Raw genomic sequence first — 18,000 nt, forward strand, 5'->3', positions numbered from 1 at the left:
GCACTCACATATGTTACAGTGGCGGGTCCAGTGTGTTTCCGACCCCAAAGTCATTCTTCTCGCCCTTCTTTCTTGCTGTTAGAAGTAGCTTCCCACGTTAGCTTTCGGAAATGCTGGATATTCGTCTCCCCAGGCTGCCTCTCAGCAAGCCAATTGGCCATGGCCAATTCTGGCCGATGGATGTAAAGGGAAATCTGTGGGAGGTGTTTGAGAAATGTTTCCTCCTTGATAAGAGAGAAGTGAGAAAAGATACCTCTTCTTTCATGCTTTGGGTGCCCTGATGTGAGGATGTGATGCTTGGAGCTGAGGCAGCCATATTGCCACCATGAGGGAAGAGCCACATGGATTGCAGAGAACTGGACTCAATACAGTCATGTGTCACTTAATAACAGGGATACTTTCTGAGAAATGTGTTGAGCGATTTCATCATTGTGTGACCATCATAGAGTGTACTTACACAAACCTACATGATACAGCCTGCTACACACCTAGGCTGTATGGTACTAATCTTATGGCACCACCATCATATATATGGTCCTTCATTGACTGAAACATCATTATGTGGCAAATGACTGTACATTGATATTACTGATCACTGAAATCATTGATCCTACCCTGGAACCATCTACCTCCTGCCTTCTTATTAACTAGGAAAATTCAATACCTTTCATTTTGAAGCTACTATAGGTCTTGCTTTCTGTTACTTACAACCAGAACTATCTTAAGTGTCTTAAAAGTAGCTCAAGTAATATCATAAGCTAAGGAATCCTTATAACATAACATAACACTGTGACACGAGTATTGTTCCCATTTCACAGGTGTAGAAGCTGAAAGCAATGTGGCTTTGAAGATGTCAACATAAATAATCCATAGCCAATATATAAATCAAAATTGGGGTGAGTTTATTATGAGCCAGATCTGAGGACTAGCATGGGGCCTTCCTTCCTCAAGTAAGGAAGGGCACTGAAGAAGTTGGGTGTACAGAGTGGTTATATACCATCTTGGAACAAAGAGCATACATCACCTATGACAGAAATGTCCCTTTTACAACTGTCACCAGATGCTTAGTTGGCACAGGAGATCAGCGGTCAGCAGATCAGTGGTCACAAGGTGAGCACAGCAGGTCAGTAATTAATCCTTAATTTAGGGATAGATGCTTATCCTAAAGGAAATGCTAATATGGGGGAAGTTACATCCCTATCTTTAAGGGCATCATTCTTGTCTTTGGGATATACATAGTAAATACTTAAAGCAGATGTACAATGCACGCTCAACAGGCCACGTCAGGCCCTTTTGGAAAAACAAGATCAAGCCATATTAGTTTTAACCCAAATGGCTTCCTCATATACTCCAGTATATCCTATTGCTTTTCACTTATTTATCAAACATGTATTACCTAATTTAATCCTCATCAAAACTCTGTGAGGCAGGTTTATCCCTATTTACAGATTTCTTTACAAGTTTAGAAGGTTAAATGATAGCAATTTTACACAGTTAATAACGGAAGAGCCAGGACCTGAGCCCAGGTCTCTCAAATTTAAAAACAACATTCTTCCTAATGTTCTTTGGTGCTATTGCTCAACACCAGAATCCTTTCAGACATTTCACTCCACCGACAATGTTGAGTAAGTAAAAATTTGGTAACCCTAATTCAGGTCATGTCAACCGAATGTAGTTATGTTCATTGCTTAGAAAGTGCATTTGCTGGGGCCGGCCCTGTGGCTTAGCGGTTGGGTGCACGCGCTCCGCTGCTGGCGGCCTGGGTTCGGATCCCGGTCGCACGCCGATGTGCCGCTTCTCCGGCCATGCTGGGGCCGCGCGTCCCACATGCAGTGGCTGGAAGGATGTGCAGCTATGACATACAACTATCTACTGGGACTTTGGGGGAAAAAAAAAAAAAAGAAAGTGCATTTGCTAACTAAATATTAGCCATAATAAAAAAGAATGGTGGTGACAGCTGGATGGAACTCGCAGTCCTAAGACCCACGTGCCAATGTATATTTCTGTCTTTAAGCTCTCAGAGAATTTATATTCCTGATCTGCACTTCAATCAGTAATTGCCCAGCGTCTGTTCTTTTTAAATCTTGATTATTTTTTGTTCTCTCCTAGATGTTGAGTGGAGCTGCAGGGATTTCAGGATTTCAGTGAGAGGTCCAGCTGCCGGGTTTGGGAAGTGTCCACGTTTTGTTTCTTTTCAGTCCTTCAACTTGAATTTATGATGAGATTTTGATGAATAGTACCCTTCTCCCAGCCCTGTCCTCTTCGCCTATGTCTGAGTCTGCGACATCTTTGGTCTAATTATGCGGATGTGTCTCTTGTTAGAAAATTTATGTGATGACTGTTGCCAATAACCAGGAGCCAGGACCAGGGATTTGTGCTCTAAACATCCTTGAGTCTACTCTGCAGTATATCCTAAGTGAAGGTAGGGAGCCCAGGTAGCCTGTTAATTTAGGGCTCTAGCAGGTTGAGAGTTTGAGAAAGTGTCAGCCCTGCGGTGAGGTGCAGACAGATGATGGGAATCAAGGGTTTGGAGGGCCAGTTAAGATTAGCAGCAGAGGAAGGGAGTGAGGAGAGGAATGGACAGGACAGGGAAGATGGGGTACGTGGGTGGGTGAATTTACTATACATAGATAGGACCTTACAGTTTGGGCCTTTGTCACCCAGAGACTGCTGGCACTATCTAATAGATTTGGTTAAATTCACTCACTTCTTGGCTTTCCAACTCAATTTTAAGTTCCTTGAGGTCAAGAGCTGTTCTAGTGATCTCTTGCTGTGTAACAAATCACTCCAATATTCAGTGGCTTAAAATAAAAACAGTCAGTTTATTCTCTCTCACAGTATCTGTGGGTCGAGAATCAGGAAGGTCTCAGCTGGGCGGTTCCGTCCTTGGTCTCAGCCAGTTGCAGTCAGACTCTGTCTGGAGCAGCCGGGGGCTGGCTGAGCAGCTTTCGTCAAGGAGTCTCAGGGCCTCTCCATGTGGAGACTTCGGCCTTCCCCACAGCATGGTGGCCTGGGGGCAGCTGCACTGCTCATGGCTGAAAATTCCACAAGCGAGTTTTCCAGAGTGAAGTGGCAGCTATATTGTTTGTTATGACCTTTCTGCATCTCTGTTGGTCAAAATAGGTACAAAAGCCCAACTAATTTCAAGAGACGGGAACATAGAGCCACCTTTTGATAGAAGGAATGTCACGGTTGCATTGTAACCAGACGTGCACTGAACCAAAAGTGGTTCGCCTCCTGGGGAGTTAAAATCAGACTCTCAACCAGAAGTAGTTGACACACAAAGTAGAACTTATTTGCAGCAAATAGGAGGCCACACGGAATCACTTTCAAAGTCGTGGCTGTCCCAGAACATGGGAAAGCAGGAGCCTTTTATTTCAGTTGGGGAATGAATATTCAAAAGGGAGAGGTGGGCATTCGCTTGCACAGGCTCAGTTGGAAGACATGTTTCCACATACACTGCAGGTTGTGGTCATAAGGCCTAAGCTCCTCCTGGAGAGGAGATCTTAGCGTTAAAAATGAGGCAAAGGTCATAGGCGTGCCTCTTGTGGGGGCGCTTGGTCTTGTTCAGGGTGGTTGGTGATTGCATCTCTTAAAGTTAAAGCTTTCAAACCCACCCTTGAGTCCCTCGGGGCACTTAGTCGATGACAGATGGGACGGGAGAGATTTTGGTGGCCATAATGGAACACGTGTCTTCACAATGCCTAATCCTTCACATCCATTTGTTGATTATTTATTTTTTACCTCTCCCACGGAGCCTGTCACTGAGCTGACGTTACCCTGTGTGCTCAGTGGATGCTGACTGTTGATGCAATTCAATGCAACAAATGATTTACCCAGTACCTGTCGTCCATTCATTTCACAAATTGCTTCACCATGCACATCCGAGCTCCAGGCTCTGTCAGGCACAGAACACCACAGTGGGCAAGGCTGCCTGCCCTGTCGTCTACTGAGAGAGGCCAGCGGTTGCTGAATAATCAAACAAATACATGGGGATAAATTGTATGAAGGGAAAAACCGTGGAGCTAGCAGTTGAGTATTTAGCAGGGCAGTGAGCAGTTTACATTTCAGGGTCATGGCCAGAGCAGGCGTCCCTGAGGAATCTTCTTGAGGAGGGACATTCAGGCCATCAGCCAGGTGGAAGCACTAAAGCGGGGGAGGCCTGGGCGGAGGTGAATGGAGTGCACGGGGCCAGCTGGCTGGTGCTTGCTGAGGTAGCTCGCAAGAATCTTACCGTCTTTCTCGTGGGAGATTATGAGAGCACATCAGTCAGTGCTCAGCCTGGAAAGTGGAAGCCACTCAAGGTATTTAGGGGACCAAAAGGTTTATTGGAGGAAACAGAAGCGTAGGGAGGGAAGGTCAAGAAGGTCGCTCCAGGAAATGACCAAGTGTGGGGACCCCAGGGCACGGTCTCACCAATGTTCTCAGCAGCCGGCAGCACCCAAGTGGGCGAGCTCTGGAAGGTGACTGGGTGACGAGGAACGTTGCTGCAGGATGAGTCCAGTGCCACTAGATAGCGATGGTTTCTGCTGCTCTTCTCTCTTCCAAATCTCACACCAGGGCCTCCCATCGGCACGTGCTAACCCAGAACCACACTGTCAAGGGATTCAGGGACAAGAGGGGCCAGGCGGAGGTCCACCTGCTTGCTGTTCCCACATGTCGGACCATGGCCAGGGCGGCACTAGGGTGAGGTGAGGGAGGCTCCTAGGATGCAGAATTTAAGGAGGCATCCCCAAGCCACCCCTATGCTTGCACAGCTCTTAGAGTCATGCCTCCCAAAAGTTTGTACCCTAGTCCCAGTCGCGTGTAAGATGGATTTGGAGCCACCCCCCAATTGGGAGAGGCACTCCCCTAGTCAAGGCCGCTGGGTCAAGGAAGCTCTCTTGAGAGAGCTGTGTCTAAGCTGAGAAATGGCTAGCCAGGTGGAGGGAAGAGGTCTTCAAAGGAAAGAGAATAGAAAATCCCGGAGACCGAGAGAGCCTAGCTCATTAGCAGGACTGAATGATTGTTAATTGTTCTGTTACTCACACTGGGGTCGGGCTTTGCTTGGTCTTCTAAATGTTGTGATACAGAGCTGGTATTCTTCTGGGTCCTGGTGAGTCACCCCCTGGAACGGCAGAAATGTGGGCTACCTATGAAGACTTGGGGGGGTCACCCCTCTATGGAGAAGTTGAGGGAGACTCTTAGTTCCAGTGGATAATGAATACACGCGGGCTACAGCTGAAGCGGCTGCAACCAGGGACCCTCTGCCTGGGCAGGAGCAGAAATCAGGAGAAATGGGGCACGCCTTTGTACATGCTTGGGGGAGTTTAATTCTCTGTGGAGGGCCGGCCCCGTGGCTTAGCGGTTAAGTGCGCGCACTCCGCTGCTGGCGGCCCGGGGTTCGGATCCGGGCGTGCACGGACGCACTGCTTCTCCAGCCACTCTGAGGCCGCGTCTAGAAGGATGTGCAACTATGACATACAACTATCTACTGGGGCTTTGGGGGAATAAATAAATAAATAAATAAAATTATAAAAAAAAAAAAATTCTCTGTGGAACCAACCATTTCCAATCTCCTCGACTGACACCACCCTAGTCCAAGGCACCCTCACCTCCCGCCTACGGTATCACAACAGCGTCCTAAGGGGAACCTCCTGCTTCTGCCCCGGACCCCATACAGTCTACAACATTCTAGCAGCCAGAACGACCTAGTCAAGTGTAAATAAGATCACACCCCTAGACTCCTCAAAACACTCCAGTGGCTTCCTACACAGAGTACTGAGGTCCTTTAAGTGGCCCATCAGCCCTGCGTGGTCTGACCTCCTCCATATGCATCGTAATTGACTTAAGCAGCTGTTTCTCCCCACCCCCACTAGACCATAAGCTCCTTGAGGACAGGAATTTTTGTTTGTTTTGTAAACTGTTCTCACCAACTGTTGTCATGCAGGAGCCCAAGCTCAGTGTTGCCAGAGTTTCTGATTTTTCAAGAGAAATCGCGTATCTGGATTTTTATGTCAAATCTGATGTTTAAGTATTGGTGCACAATAAACTTTTTCTGTAACTTTGTGCTGGCCAAATAAATTATAGCCACGGATCTCTAATTTATGGCCTCTGGCCTTGTGTAAGGAGCAGTGGCCAGGTTTGGAAAGCAGGGTCAGAGAGGACAGGACAAGCGGAGTTGGGGTCGGGGTGTGGGCAGCAATAGCCCCAGGAGGCCCCTTGTCCACGTGCTCAGCGATGGCCACTAGGGGGAGCTCACGGCTTCCTCCCCTGTGATCACACCTGGTCAGTCACTCTCCACCCCCAGGGAGGAAACGCACTGATGGAGCCAAAGCCAGAAGCCCTAGGCGGGAGGTGCCAAGGGAAGGCACATCTGGTATGACAAGCAAAGTGGTCCAAGGCTCTCAGGTCCACGTGGCCAGCTCTCTTCAGACTTCTCAGGATTTTTCTTGGGCCCGCCCCGTGTTGGAATTTTCCTGGCTCCTCTGGTTGCATTCCTGCCTCTCAAACCAGATGCGCCTGGGCAGTGTCCACCTGCGAAAGCCAAGCGGGAGCAGGGTGAGGCCGGGGTTGCGAGGAAGGGATGACGAGGCCCAGCTGGGATTACAACCAGAAGCTTGGGTGCACAAACTGGGGGGATCAAATATGTGGTCCATGAACCAACATCAGGGGACATGCAGCTTGTCGAAAATAGCTGGACTTGGAACCTGGCCCAGTGTCCAGTGTCTCGTAATTACCAACAACCTCACAAGAGAGATGGCACCTCCATTTTTGTAGACGAGGACAAGAGACCCGGAGAAGTGACAAACCCAAGGACGCACAGCTATGAGTGGTGGGATTTGATTCAAAGCTAGAGCTTCTAATGCCAGAGCCCACATTCTGTCCACCCCATGGCTCTGCCCACAGGAATGCATAAGTGAGTCGTTAAAGAATGAGACTCAGGGCTGGCCCGGTGGCATGGTGGTTAAAGTCACTCACTCTGCTTTGGCGGCCTGGGGTTCACTGGTTCAGAGCCCGGGTGTGGACCTACTCACAGCTCATCAAGCCATGCTGAGGCGGCGTCCCACATAGAAGAACTAGAAGGACCTACAACCAAGACATACAACTATGTCTGGGGCTTTGGGGAGGAAAAAAAAAAAGAAGAAGATTGGCAACAGTTGTTAGCTCAGGGCCAATCTTCCTCAAAAAATATAGAACTAGACTCGTGGGACTGGAGGGTCATTTAAAGTCACTGAGTCCATCACCCCACTGGCCTTGACAGCTTCCCTTTTTTCTTTTTTTAATAGTGTAAGACCAAAAATAAATTTATTTCATTTAATTTTTGCTTGTTATAAACATGATGGTCAATTCAGGGAAAATTTATCAAAAATTTGAGGGAAATTCTATCTACTTCATGCAGAATTTGTAGTAAGATTAATCCCCGTTTATCATAAGCACATGTATATCATGTTTTTCTTTTTTTCTTTTTTTGAGGAAGATTGGCCCTGAGCTAATATCTGTTGCCAATCTTCCTCATTTTTTCCTTTTTTTTTTTCTCCCCAAAGCCCCAGTAGATAGTTGTATGTCACAGTTTTACATCCTTCTAGTTGCTCTATGTGGGACGCAGCCTCAGCATGGCTTGATGAGCGGTGCGAACATCCCCACCCAGGATCCGAACTGGTGAACCCTGGGCCGCCAAAGCAGAGTGTGCGAACTTAACCACTACGCCACCGGGTGGCCCTATCATGTTCTTTTAAGCTTCTTTTTTTTCAATTTTGTTTTTTGAGACCTTTCTTTATTGCTTCTAACAACTGGTCACCAGTGAAAGTTCCTGTGAATAAAACCAGCAAGCTCCTCCCCTCGTGTCTCTGACCAGCTCCGATCAGAACTTTGTCTCTCTGTCACCTACGACCTCCACCTCTGTGTGACTGCATCCTCTTTCCTTGAGGAGGTCTGCTCTGTGTTTGGCTAAAGACCACCACCCAGGAATGAAGCCCTCCTATCTCCTCTGATAACGCATCTTTTATTTAAAAGGACCCCATTTAGGGAAAAGACCCTACACTGGGATTTGAATCAGGATCGGCAGGAAGCAGGAGCAGAGCAAGAAAATGACGGGAGTGCGTTGCTGTGGATCCGAGCCAGCATCCCCCACCCGCCGTGGCGAGCCCCAAGAAGAGCAGCATCAAAGAAAGGTTGTCAGGCCACACCTTTGGGAGCGCTTTGAACAAGCTTCTCTCCAAGGTTCTCAGGGCTTTGCTCTGGGAAATAGCTAGACGCTCCCCTGGCTTCCTCTTCTCGCCAGCTGCAGGCTGTCACGCCTCTCCCCCAGAGCCTTCTGGCTCCTTTGGTCTGCTCTTGTCTGCTTGGCCAAAGGAGACATCACTGGCTGGTGCCACTGGAGTCAGAGCAATTCCAGGCCAGTGCAGATGTGCAGAGGTGGGCGGTGGGCACGGCGGTGGGGAGCAGGCTTGGTCTGATCAAAGCTGGCGGAGATGTAGTCCCTCTCTCTCACTCACCTCATTTGCACACTTTTACTCAACTTGCTGAATTACAGGAGTTCGGTTGATAAACCCTCCTTCCAGAAAGACTCCCAAGAGAAAGCCCTTGCTGTGAATGCACTAATCAGATTGAGTGAGAAATTGTTACAGCACGTTTCCCTGAAACTCGATAATCCCGTTTCTAATTTACTGATTATGCAATAAGAAAATGTCTTGTTAATTTTGTGAGAAAAGCACATTAGCCTACTTCTAGATCTCATGCTTCCTCGTGAAATCATGAATAATATCAGTTCCCTTTAATAAATGGGACCCATAAGAAAATCAAGAATAATTACTTAGTTTATTAACATTCAGTGATTAACATTTCAAAAGCAATTTAAATAAATACAGTGCAAATCTGAGATGGGGCCCCAAGGTAGTGATCTGAATAGAGTGAAACAACACTCATGTGAACCTGGGCAATTTAAAATTCGTGTTTTCTAAGGTGGCTGTCTGTCAAACTTACGCACTTATGGTGAATCAAACCATATCCAGGAGTCTCAGCTTATAGTGAATGAATGGGTCCGGGGCCACTCCCACAAGCATTTCTTCTCCCAAGGCAACAGGAGCCTGGAGACAGTTGTCCTTCCCCCTGTACACCCTACTCCTCCCGTGTCTTCAGTGAGAGCGAGGTGGGAGCAGAAGGCAAAATCCATTCCACAACAGCGGGGGGTACCCTCCGGTGTATGAATTCTGCCAGGATGAATCTTGTTTCTTAACCTGCTCTGTGCTTTCCAAACTCTCTGTGTGACTGTGATAGGCTGAATGACAGGCCCCAACAAAAGATATCCACATCAGAATGCATGGTGCTGGTGAATATGTTACCTTGTTTGGCAAAAAAAAAAAAGACTGCAGATGTAATTAACTTAAGGATCTTTTTTTTTTTTTTTAAAGATTTTATTTATTTTATTTTTTCCCCCCAAAGCCCCAGCAGATAGCTGCATGTCATAGCTGCACATCCTTCTAGTTGCTGTATGTGGGACTCGGCCTCAGGATGGACGGAGAAGTGGTGCCTCGATGCGCACCCGGGATCCGAACCCGGGCCACCAGCATTGCAGCGCACGCACTTAACCACCAAGCCACAGGGCCGGCCCAACTTAAGGATCTTGAGATGAGGAGATTATCTGGATTATCGGGATGGGCCCTAAATGCCATGACAGGCCATCACTCCCTTATCAAAGGGAGGCAGAGGGAGATTTTACTACATATAGAGAGGGAGGAGGAAGCAGTGTGAGCAGAGATGCAGCGATTGGAGTGATGCAGCCACAAGCCAAAGAGTATTGACAGCGAGCTGAGAAGCTGGAAGAGGCAAGAACAGATTCTCCTCTACAGCCTTTGGAGGGAGCGTGGCCCGGCCAACACTCTGATTTCAGCCCAGTGAGACTGATTTCAGGCTTCTGGCCTCCACAACGGTGAGAGAATAAATGTGTGTTGCTGTAAATCATGGAGTTTGTATTAATTTGTTACAGCAGCCACAGGAAACGACTAGAGTCACCTTCACGACTTTTGCCAAGCCTGCACACCAATAGTGTAATTGCTTACTAATATTTTTCCTCAAATGTATTCCGAGCTAACATAGCTATTGACTTTCACTTTGTGCTAGCAATAATATTCATGAAATCACAAGTTCGATGCCCATAAAAATATTCTGCTTAACATTTTAAATGCTCATCCCTGTGTCCCCTCCGATTATCTAATGAACCACCAGACCACCCGTGGAAGTGACCCTCACTTTGTGAAACACTGACCCAACTCCGCACAGCTTGGGAAGATGCCATGGCACATCTGGGTTTTCAAAACGCCTCTGTTAAGTTCAAATTTCACTTGAAAATGATCGGAAAAAAGAAAGAATCAGCTTCTTTAAAAATAGAAGCCATTTCTCCTGCAAATTTTCACAGATCCAGACTTTAAAATGCAGAATTGAGCAGAATTTTAAATCATCTTGGTAGCGTTCCTGACATATAGATAAGGACCCTAAAGGGGAAGGAGGGAGCCACAGAGTGTGAGAGCAGGGCGCTGGATCTGGTGGCAGAATCTAGCTGACCAGAGTCTTGTTTTCCCAGCCTGAACCAGAAGAGCAGGTCTCCTGTTTCCCTCTCTCTTGTCTGCCTCAGGACAGAGGGATACGGAGGGAAAGCAGGAACGGCTTTGCAAAGGAAGGTGCAAGGATTTTTCATGGTGAGGTGGTCGAATTGATAAGGCCTCCAGCTGGAGAAGAAAATGCCAATTATTGGGCTGGCCCCGTGGCTTAGCGGTTAAGTGCGTGCGCTCCGCTACTGGTGGCCCGGGTTTGGATCCCGGGCGCGCACCGACGCACCGCTTCTCAGGCCGTGCTGAGGCCGCGTCCCACATGCAGCAACTAGAAGGATGTGCAGCTGTGACATGCAACTATCTACTGGGGCTTTGGGGGAAAAATAAATAAATAAAATTAAAAAAAAAAAAAGAAAATGCCAATTATTGACAAGTTTCCCATGACTCACGCTGAGGAACGGGCAGAGCAGCAAACATTCATCTCAGAAGTTGGAACCGCCAAATGCGCACAGCCGGGGAGATCTCCAGGTGCAAAAAGAGCCCGGCTGTCCTCCCTAAGCCTGGGAGCAGATATTGACAAGCCGTGGGTACCAACAGGTACATTCTAACAGGAGCCAGTCCTGGATTTGGGCTTATATTTTCCCATTTCTTTAACGTTGTTTCACCACGACGCATCGCCACATGTAAGAAGTGCTGCAAACATATTTGATGGAAAATCTGAAACATGAATTGCTTCTACTGCCGAGAAAAATAATGTGAAAACACAATTCTACTTTTTAATTCTAAAAGGTCTATGTCTTGGATCACAAGCCTGTGATCTGAGGCTCCACCAGCCAAGCCTGGGGGAAACCAAGGCATCTGACCTCACACCTAAGTCAGTGGTCACCTGTGCCCTCCTTTACCTTTGTACCTCGAGACTGATCTGGCCCCATCTTCTAACTGCCAGAATCACCTCCAGGCTCTGGGAGGAACTGTCTCCCTCCAGGGTCAGTCAAATGCTGATCCGGGGTGTGGTACACTGCTGTGATTTTTATCATCCCAGCATGGTTCTTCCTTTTACTGGCACCAGTGTCCAGGGCCTCCCTTTGGGAAAACTTCTTTGAAATTATCGGGTGGAGCTGAGCCAGCCCCCTTAGTTTCTAGGAGTGGCCATACATGGCAGATTAAGCCAGTCAGCGTGTCCCACCTCCTGAATGTTCAAGGGAGGGGTTGAAGAGAGGCAGGTTCAGAACTTTTATTTCAAATGCTGGAAGAAAGAATCTCCATACCTAGGCTGAACCTGAGAGTCAGTCAGACTGGAGCTGCTGGGTACCCTGGTAATGAGAGAGCTTTATGAGAATAAAGCAGACACAGAGTTACATCAAATCAGAATAAAGCAGATATAGAGAGAGGTCACAGCATTGTTTGAGACCCAGGATCCAGCCATGCCTGAAGCTTCCTATGCCTGCACCCTTCATTTATATGAATCAATACATTATTCTTTTTTCTTTTTAGTTGGATTTTCTGTTGTTTACATTTAAAATTATCCTGAAAAATTGAGGCTGAGGCACAAGCTGCACCTTTGTAGGAGCAGTGCATCTAGGTATTTTATTCTTCTAGAGAGGTATATTACAAAAAGTTGCACCTGCCTGCTTTAGCTGGGGCATGGCCAGACTGTCAGAGTTCAGCCTGGAGTGCAGTCCTCACTTGCTCCATCTGCTGTGTTTCCTTGTGCAGGGATTAACCTGCACAACCATAGTTGCAGTCCATGACTCAGAAAGGATTTTCTCCTTGTAGCCAGCCTCCAAGATGGCCTCCGATGATCTTCACCTCCTGGTATTCATGCCCTTGTATAGTCTCTCCAGCCCTGTATAGGGCTGACTGAGTAACAAATAAGATATCACAGAAATAAGATGAGTAACTTCTGAAGCTGGGTCATAAAAGATACCGCAGCTCTGTCTCACTGGCTCTTGGATCCCTCCCTCTGGGGGAAGCCAGCTGCCACATCATGAGGGCACTCAAGCAGCCCTAAGGAGAGCTCCATGTGTCGGGGATCGGAGGGCTCCTGCCAACAGCCACCGCTAGCTCACCAGCCACATGAGTGCGCCATCTTGGAAGCAGGTCCTCCCGCCCCAGTCAAGCCTTCGGATGATGCAGCCCCTGCCGACATCTTGACTGCGGCCCCATGAGAGACCCCACTCTGGAAGCAACCAGCTCAGCTGTTCCCGAATTCCTGACACACACAAACTATGTGAGATAATGTTTATTGTTGTTTTAAGCCACTAAATTTTGCAATAATTTGTTCCACAACAATAGGTAATTAGTGCACTTTTCTTCATCAGTCTTCTCTTCCCTGATCCATTTCTTCCTCTTGGCTAAATTCCCTGATTTCCTTATCAGGCCGCCCACGCCCTGCTCCACGCAGCCCTTCAATCTCACCCTCTTTCTTCAATTGCAGTTTTCTCTCTAAGAGTCGCCCTTTTGCTGCCCCCATGCTTCCTCTCCTATCTATCTCCCTGTCCCTCCCCGCCTCCTCCACCTGAAGAAATGGCTTTCTCCTTCATACGTCCACAACCATTTTCCTCCTGACAAACATCATGACAGCAATTACAGTTGATCAAGCTTGCTGTAAGAAAGTAGATTTCTTTATGTATCTCAACAGACTGGGAAAATTTTTTGTTTTGAGGCTGTTGTTCCCTCCTTTGCCCCACCTTCCCAAAGCACAGAGGGGAAAAGCTCCCACATCCTCTTCTGTGGGGAAGTCCAGGCAGCCTGAAAAGCCCTGTGAATTCTGATTTTTCACAGGGCTTTTGCAGAGGCAGAAGGGGGCTGGGGAGCAGTATGCCACGATCGTCATGGCAACACGCTCCCTGGTGGGTCCTGGGCTGCACTCCCAGGCAGGGAAAGCAGCTCCCAAGTGTGTGTCCCTCACGGAGTGGGCATCGGAAGGCGAGGCTGCCCAGGAAACAGAAAGGGCTGAGGAGCGAGGCTTAGCAGGTGTCCCATCTCGAGAGGCAGACAGCCAGGTGGGCAGAGCCAGCGAGTCCAGCACTAGAAAACAGGGTAAGCGTGACCCAGGGCCTAACCAGAGCCACCCACGTGGGCAGATCTTTGCCCTCCCTGCACAACTTTTGCTCCCTGATGAGGAGATGGTCAGTTCTGGGCTGCAGGTGACCCCTGCCTCTGGACGTGAAGATTAGCAAACTCCATCGTCCACTGTGTCAGTGGTTCCCAAACTTGGCTGCACAGTGGCCTCACTTGGAGATCTTTAAAAAACGCTGATGCCTGGCTCCCACTCCCAGACATTCTGATTTAGTGGATATGGAGGACAACCTGGCCATCAGGATTTTTTAACTCTCCAGGTGATTCTAATGTGTAGCAAAGAGTGGGAAGCACTGCCCTACACCAAGGGTCTCAGGCAGGTTTGTGCGCGAGAAGCCCCTGGGGAATTTAAATGTACACACCCCGGCTCTCCTCACCCAAAATCTCCTGAGTTGGTCCCAACTATCTGGCTTTGTCACAAGCTCCCCATGATTCTGGTGAGCTGCTGTTGTTTCATATCACTAATCCAGCGTGACATAAGGCAAAGCTTCGTAGAGTGCATGGTCAATAAGGGAGGTGGGACGAGCAGGGTGGATTGGAGATTTCCGTGGGCCTCGCTTTTCCTCTTGGGGGTAGGTCTGCATGGGGGATGTGGGGGATGTTGCACTGAAGCTATGAGGTTAAAATTGTTGTTTTTATAGACCAAAAAATGATCTGGCATCGTTATTTTTATTTGGTTCAATCTAATACCAACTTACTAGAAGACAATTGGCTCTGGCTTAAGATACTTTTTATTTTTTTGACTCTTTTTTTTTTATTTTGGTGAGAAAGATTGGCCCTGAGCTAACATAGGTTGCCAATCCTCCTCTTTTTGCTGAGGAAGATCAGCCCTGAGCTAACATCCGTGCCCACCTTCCTCTATTTTGTATGTGGAACGCCGCACAGCATGGCTTGATAAGCAGTGAGTAGGTCCGCACCTGGGATCCAAACCTGCAAACCCCAGGCCGCCCAAGCGGAGCATGCGAACTTAACCACTACGCCACTGGGCTGGCCCCTTTTGAGTCTTTTTTTAGCGCTTCGTCCTGATCTCTAGCCCCCCCATTGTCAAACCGTCAGCTGGCACTTCCTCCTGCTGTCAAGATATCTTGTTTTATATACTATGGACTGAAGACTAGATAAAAAAAATTTTGTTTGTTAGAATTGTTTGAAAACTGTGAGTGAATAGGCCCTAACTGAGATTCTGAAGGACTTTCATAAGAGTTAGGTAGACGGAGTAGGCTCAGGTACATACACCTCATTTTTCATTAGGGAAAATTTCAAACCTATAAAAAAGTGGAGAGAATAAATGAAAAGACAACCCACCAGCTGGGAGAAAATATTTGCGAATCGTATATCCGACAAGGGGTTAATCTCCATAATATATTACAAACTCACAGAACTGAACAACAAAAAAAACAACTAACAATCAAAAAATAGGCAGAGGATATGAATAGATATTTTTGTTTTTGTATTTGTGTGTGTGTGTGTGTGTGTGTGTGTGTGTGTGAGGAAGATCAGCCCTGAGGTAACATCTGTTGCCAATCCTCCTCTTTTTGCTGAGGAGGATTGGCCCTGGGCTAACATCATTGCCCATCTTCCTCCACTTTATATGGGACACTGCCACAGCACGGCTTGACAAGCGGTGCGTCAGTGCACGCCCAGGATCTGAACCCCGGGCTGCCGCAGCAGAGTGCGTGCGCTCAACTGCCACGCTCCCCAGCCAGCCCCTGAACAGACATTTTTCCAAGGAAGACATACAGATGGCCAATAGGCACATGAAAAGATGTTCAACATCACTAATCATCAGGAAATGCAAATCAAAAGCACACTAAGATATCACCTTACACCCGTGAGAATGGCTATAATCACCAAGACAAAAAATAACAAATGTTGGAGAGGATGTGGAGAAAAGGGAACCCTCATACACAGCTGGTGGGAAGGCAAACTGGTGCAGCCTGTGTGGAAAACAGTACAGAGATTCCTCAAAAAATTAGAAATAGAAATACCTTATGATTCAGCTATCCCACTTCTGGGATCATAAGAGAGAGCTGAGTCAAAGAACCTGAAATCAACAATCCAAAGAGGCTTATGCACTCCTATGTTCATTGCAGCATTATTCACTATAGCCAAGACGTGGAAGCAACCCAAGTGTCCCTCGACTGATGATTGGATAAAGAAGATGTGGTATATATATACAATGGAATACTACTCAGCCATAAAAAAAGACAAAAATCGTCCCATCTGCAACAACATGGATGGACCTGGAGGGTATTATGTTAAATGAAATAAGCCAGAAAGAGAAAGAGAAACATGGCATGATTTCACTCATATGTGGAAAATGAACCAACACACGGACAGAGAGAACAGTTTGGTGGTTACCAGGGGGAAGGGGGTTGAGGGGTGGGAACAAGGGGTGAAGGGGTGCATTTATGTGGTGACTGACAAATAATAATGTACAACTGGAATCTCACAATGTTATAAACTAGTATGACATCAAATGAACCAAAACAAAACAAAAGTGGAGAGAATGGAATACTGAACCCCCAATGTTGAAGTAGCCCTACTTCAACAACTAACAACATTGAACATATTTCTTACCTTGCTTGTTCAAAATTCCTTTTGCTTAGTTCTCGCTGAATTCTGGATTCCTGAAGTATCTGGATAGTGACCTCCGGGAAAGCAGAGCTTTGCTGTTCCGTTATCATCAGCTTTGAACACTCAGAGAGGACCCCTGTCATGTGCCCTTTCGTTTCCTGGAGGTCACTCCTGGTGTTGGCTGGAACGGGCAGCTTTGAAGGGCAGTTTGCTGCAAGGTTCTCAAGAATCATGTTTGACTCGCCCTCCAGGCTGCCCCACAGGCCCACAGGGAGGAGTCAGGCTTCTCAGGCTCTGCCCCAAGGCGATTGAGGGAAAGTCTTGGGAAAGCCTAGTTTGCCTGACAAGGAGATCCTGCTGGGGACGTTAAGAGGAATGTAAACGTGCATGTATTCCATTTCCTCACCGAGATTTTTCCGGAAGGCTCTGGAAGGATTTTTATTAGTCTGGAGAGTAAATAAGCATGACTTCCATCTTCTTATGATACCAGGCCTGGAAGATTCCACAGACCACTCTCTGGCTTCTCACATCCCCAGAGTGAATTCTCTTCTGGTCTGAAACCAACCTCGTGCACACTGGATAGAGCTGGACCCTCAACCAACAACATCGCCCAGACAGCCTCCTGCAAGGCTGTCCACAGTCTCATGAAACAGGCCTCACCGCCCCTGTTCTGCAGACGAGGAGACGGAGGTGTATGGAAGTGAAGCCACTTCTCCCAGACGTGCAATTAGTACGGGAAAAAGTTGGAACTTGGAAGAGCCTAATAATTTGAGTCTTCATTAATAAACGGAGAGCTAATTATAGTCATTGAAGAGACTGTTCCTTTTCTGTTGTGATTAATTCCAAATTTATTTTTAGTCTTCAAAAGAACGGAGACTGTGGTGGGATTTTGTTCTGAGAAAGAACCCTGCTATCCCTGACAGGCGTTCTTGGTCAGCCCCTCCTCCCAGGGGAAGCCAGCCAGCAGCCAGGTCATCCATGTGCGTTTTCTCAAAGCTCAAGGGTCCCCAGGGATCTGTGTTAACCTAAGCTTCTATGAATGAACACTCGAGAACTATTTTCACACCTTGATAAGAGGGGCACCACTTCCAAATGAAAACCCCAGCTGCAGACACACTGCTGGGGAAAGAAATTAGGGTCTGTTTGTCTTTGGGGCAAGAGAAGTAGGGTGGATTTTTCTGTGCTTTAGATATGTTAATAACGGCCATCAAGTTGGAGGTGGGTCTTAGCCCTGGAGACTTTCTGCCTCTTTAATATGGCTTTGCATCTCTCTGCTGGGCTCCTTGGAGGATATTTTGTTGTTGTTGACTCACAAAGTGCAATCTCATTTCCACACCTCCCAGCTGCAGCCAGGAACCAGTGGGAATGGGGCGGAAGCTCCTTTCCCCACTCACCCACCAAGGCCAGTGAAAAGATGGACTTCTATTTCTAAATGTTATTTTTGGTCCCACAACTTACTTTCCCTGAGGCCGTTTTTTCCTTCTCTCCTCCCCCCTTTTCTTCCCTTCATGCTTCTTTTGCAAATAAAACCTCTAGCTTTCCCTGGGGAAGCGGGGTCCGGCTGGAGTCCCTCTGGCTTCAGAGCCTGTGTGAGGGAAAGGGGGCTCGACTGGAAGACAGACGGGCTAGCTTTTCTCTTCCTTCCTCCCTCTCTGCCCTTTCATCCCCTTCCCCTCTCTCTTCTATCCCATTCCCTTTTTCTTATTCTATATTCTCTGTCTCTCCTTTTCCCCACAGTTGTTTCCTCTCCTCATTTACCTATTATGTGCTCTGCCTCCCCCTTTCCACCTGCCTCTGGCCCTCCTTCCGCTTCCCT

General features: G+C 47.5%; 1 long non-coding RNA gene across 1 annotated transcript; it reads right to left on the reverse strand.

The window, feature by feature from the left end:
• Positions 1-899: 899 nt before the first annotated feature.
• Positions 900-16,726, reverse strand: LOC147914879 (uncharacterized). Its single transcript, XR_015554623.1, has 3 exons — positions 16,188-16,726; positions 5,029-6,516; positions 900-4,681 (listed from the first exon to the last, which is right to left on the reverse strand). It is a non-coding gene; the product is annotated as an uncharacterized LOC147914879 (long non-coding RNA).
• Positions 16,727-18,000: the final 1,274 nt, after the last annotated feature.

The sequence above is a fragment of the Ceratotherium simum genome, chromosome 16, assembly GCF_057802395.1.
Source record: "Ceratotherium simum simum isolate JZ-2026a chromosome 16, ASM5780239v1, whole genome shotgun sequence".
Taxonomy (NCBI): domain Eukaryota; kingdom Metazoa; phylum Chordata; class Mammalia; order Perissodactyla; family Rhinocerotidae; genus Ceratotherium; species Ceratotherium simum.